Below are 5,010 nucleotides of genomic sequence, written 5' to 3' on the forward strand. Positions count from 1 at the left end.
TTCTGTATGATACAAACCTTACACATCAATAACGGAAAAATTACATATACATACAAGTATATTTAACTATACAAGTATATTTAACTGCTCATACATATATACCCATATAAAGTCGTATACATACAGCCAACTACTACATATACATATTAATTGTTGGAGGAAAAGAAGAAAAAAAACATGCAATTCTCAACGACCAATGTGTAAAGTCCTATTTGAGAGTCCATAATCGTCCGACATTTATCATCTATTAGTTTGTTTGTTTGTTTTATTACGATCCCCATTAGCTTTTGCAAAAAGCAGCAGCTATTCTTCCTGGGGTCGTCATACACTCGTAGGTGACAATACAGTGTACACACAATACAAACCAAACAGAAGAAATACTAATTCACAAATATATACAAAAACACAAAAATTCACACATACAAAACATATAAACAAGAAAACATACAAGACAAGACGTCTTGTGCAGTTTTAAAGAATCTTGAGGCCGGATTGAGGCAGGATTTATGAAAAAAATTCGTATACGTTTTAAGTTTTCTAGTAATAATGTCAGGTGAAGCGTTCCAAACCCAAAAGAATGAGCCCTCTAGTGCAGTGATTCTTAACCATAGGGCCGCGGCCCACACTTGGGCCGCGAGCGCCATCTAGTGGGCCGCCAAAAAAAATCAGTTTTGTACGTGTGGGCCGCGAGGGCCGCGGGACTGCATAGCAACTCCCAACCAAATGAGGAGAAGAAGACACTCAGCTAGCTGTACGTGTAATAGTAAGAGAAATGGTGTGTATTTACAGAGAAAATCCTTAATTTTGCACAGAGTAGGTTTAGATCCGCCAGGATCAGGGATCGATTACTTGGGTCTGCGCCCAGAGCGAGCGAGCACGGCGTGATCATTTATCCTGACGCGTCCCCGCGGCCGGGGAGGTCGGCTGAGGCTGCCGCTCGGGCGGTGGGCTCCGTCGTTACTGCTGAAGGATGGTAGATGTAGATGCGTGGGCTGTCGTGTCTGCTGGACTGGACTGTTCGGGCTTTCGAAAAAGCATCGGAAAGTAACTGCTGCAGCGCGACCAGAGAGCTGCGGTGCGGGCTGTGCCCGTCGCAGCTGATCAGGCTCGGATGAACCCGACACACTGAGTCCTGACAACTTATTAATGTAAATAACTTAAAGTAAAATCAAACTAAGTTTTGTCCTCGCTGTATTTTTAAATATGCAACCCGGAATGGACAAATTCATCCTGTTCAGTCTTCCCACTGGGACAAAACCAGTGTCTCATACGTTCAGAGACCGTGGCGTTCAAAGTGCGAAAGTGAAACGCCACTGAAACAAAACACAAAGTTTTTCATCAAACATATCCACTCAAGTCTGAACTGAAGTCACAAAAAAATAAACTGAGCATCTTAAAACATCCTGCCCATGTCTGGGTCCAGATACACCTGTGAAGCAGCTTTCTTCACAGTGAACAGAATTAAAACTAAATATCGTTCCAGGCTCAACAATGAACACCTCCACATGCATATGAGAACCTGACACCATCCAGCCCAGATTTAAAGTCCTGACAGGAGAAGTTAGAGCTCAGTTCTCTCACTGAGATTATAAGAGGGGAAGAAAGAAAAACTGTTAAATTGTTAAGATGTGTTTATATTAATTTGGTATAAAAATGTGTTGAGACAATTAACAAAGAAAAGGGGAAATTCAAACTGCTGGTAGAGAAATAAAATAAGATAGCATTTGAAAAATAAAATAAAATCTACTTTATTTTTAAGAGAAAAAATATGTTTAATTCAAGTTAAACATGTTAATTGGCAAATATGTACTTTTTTTAATATAACAGTCAGATGCAGATGTTGATACAACTATGAGGCTACTTGAATATATATACACACACACACACATATATATATATATATATATATATATATATATATATATACACACACACACACACACACACACACACACACACACACACACACACACACACACACACACACACACACACACACACACACATATATATATATATATCAGGGGTGGAAAGTAACAAAGTACATTTACTCACGTTACTGTAATTGAGTACTTTTTAGGAGTAATTTGTAATTTTCTAAGTAGTTTTTGAAATATGTAATTTTTACTTTTACTCGAGTACATTTTGACCCAAGTATTTTACTTTGCTACATTTGAACCCCCTCACGTTACTGAGTACAAAATTTATGGTGAAAAAATTAAATGCGGGCAGAAACAAGCCACGAAAACAACCAAAACCCTTGGAAGACTTATTCGCATTCAAACGCACAAAAGGCAACAACATTATAATGCAGTGTAAAATGTGCCTGCCCGGCAGAGCGGAGCTTTCAGCATTCAAGACTTCAACATCTAAAAAAATGTACTCGAACAAGTGTGGATGTGTACTACGCCTCCAAGTTGATTAATTTGATTCGTGACTCATCCTTTTTTTTGCATTAAATAACTGAAAGTAACTTTTACTCAAATTACATTTTAAATGAAGTACTTTAGTACTTTTACTCGAGTAAATTTTTAGATGAGTACTTTTACTTTTACTTTGAGTAGGATTTAAGCAAAGTAAAGATACTTTTACTCAATTACAATTTTTCAGTACTTTTTCCACCTCTGATATATATATATATATATATATATATATATATATATATATATATATATATATATATATATATATATATATATATATATATATATATATATTATGATGTTCTGGACCTTCGCTTGAGTAAATTTTCTCTAAATGGACCTCTTAAAGTTTTAGTTGAATACCCCTGCTATACAGTGTTTATATTTAATGGGCCCCGGGCCACTCTGTACTGAAAAAATTGGGCCCCAAGGTCAGAAAGGTTAAGAACCCCTGCTCTAGTGTATCTCTCCATTGCCTTGAACAGGCTGTGTGCTGCAAAATGTGCTGCAATTCGGGCCCAAATTTCCCGCGCTGGGCTGCGGATGTGACGTCACATGACGCTGCATGTGCGTTCTCCCCATTCTCCCGTGCCGGCTTCACTGTTGGCTGCAGTACCCCCAACGGCCGTCGTGGTGAAGGGTGGCGCTAGAGAGTCTCATTTCTTAAAAGGAGCCTCATGCTCCTTTAAGTCTGCTGGATATTAAATGGTGGTTAAACTGAAGACCGGTTATTCATTAATGTGTTGGCACAAAGGTTCATCAACATCTGCCAGCCAATCAGAGACCAGAGAGTTCTGTTGCTATGAAGTGTGTGTTTGACTTGTTTGCATTGTAACTGGCGTTGTACATGCTGTGATGCAGGCATAATGGTTTCTCCTAGCATAACCACGGGAACATTTACACCGAGTTTTGAAACACTGTAGCAGGGTATATTAGTCTTGTCTCCTGGGGGAGTGATGAATAGAAATTTTAAATCCCCCAGCCTTACATGGCATTATTGAATTACTCTGCCCGAGTCTTTTTGCAAATTCACACACGAACACACTTGCACACTCCGATCTCCTAATCACGTTGCCAGAGTAGCAGGCGCTGGCAGTGTAACAGTCTTGATTGATGTTGCCCTCTCACACCACATCAGAGCTGGTCAAAAGGGGAAAGGAGTCCCATCACTATGTGGCTCTATCCATTATTGATTAGAGAAAGTAGGAGGAGTGTGTATCAGTATCCGTGTGTGTGGTGCAGATAGACAGGCAGTAGAGGAGAACTGAATAGGTTTATGAGGAGATGAATGAAAAATGATTTAGAGGAGCAGCAGTATAAGATGAAAGAACCAGAGCTCACTAATTAACATTTTAAACATAGTTTAAAGGCTCAGTATGGGTGATGTCGTGACATCAAACCATTTCCACTGTGTTCATACTCCTTGTCATAGCTTCTCTTCCTGGGTGAGAGGGAAGAACTTCAGTGGCCCTGAGCATTCGTTTGATTCATCTCTTCTGGGCTACTGTACTGGACAAATACACACCATGTAGGTAGTCACAAAGAATAAAACTTACTCACTAACTGAGGTGATTTTATGAAATTAAATGTTAATTATGTTAACAAGGAGTTGGTAATGACCATAGACTAAACATCCATTGATCATTATCACAGCATGACGGATGGTTAAGAGGTCTGGTTTTGCTCCTTTTTCCATTCTAAGTTTTGGCTTTTGTTGTAACCAATGCTCAACTAAAATGCAAAATGCGTTAATCAGGATATCTAGACAAGGTTGACTCAGCATTTTCTTAGAACTTCTGCCAAACACTGACAATTAAACTGTCCATCCTAATATCACAATGAGCAGCAGTGTCTACAGCTCACCACCACAATAAGATCGCTGCGACATGGTAAGAGATCGCAATTTGGTTGGAGGATTTATATCCAGGGAGATTGTTTAAGTAACAAGAGTAAAAGAGGAGGGGTTGTAGGGTTTGGCAACAACAGATTAGGTTTACAGTCCTAAAAATGTTGCAGCAAAGCAGCAAATTACAGTACAGACCAAACGTTCGGACACACTTTCCCATTTGTTTGAATGAGAAGGTGTGTCCAAAAGTTTGGTCTGTACTGTATGTGAATATGTGTTTTACCTGCAGACGCTGCAGATGACACCACACGTGCAATAAAGACCTCAGTCATGCCAATGTCAGGAAATTTCGTAGCAACAATATCTTTTTATGGCAAAATTATCCTTATTGATATTTAACCGACTTCTTCATAATATCTGCACGTGAAGGAATTTATTTTATTATTGTTTGAACTGTGCCTTCAAGTCTTCTGAATGGCCAGTTTAGGTATTCTAGGACTTGATTTCTCGAAATCATGCTTCATCTCTCAAATCACACGCATTGAGCGTGAGACACTTGATTTCAACAAGTTCACACGCCACACATGGCATTTCTTACGCTGAGAAATTATTAACTTCACTGCACAGTAATTCCAACAGCCCATCCTAAAAATGAGACTACACTTCTTGGCACTGAGAGGTCAAACAGCTCAGAACAGCTGTCTTGAGTTACCAACCTATCGGCCAATCAGAAATGTTTTG

Source organism: Cololabis saira, chromosome 23 (genome assembly GCF_033807715.1).
Source record: "Cololabis saira isolate AMF1-May2022 chromosome 23, fColSai1.1, whole genome shotgun sequence".
Taxonomy (NCBI): Eukaryota; Metazoa; Chordata; class Actinopteri; order Beloniformes; family Belonidae; genus Cololabis; species Cololabis saira.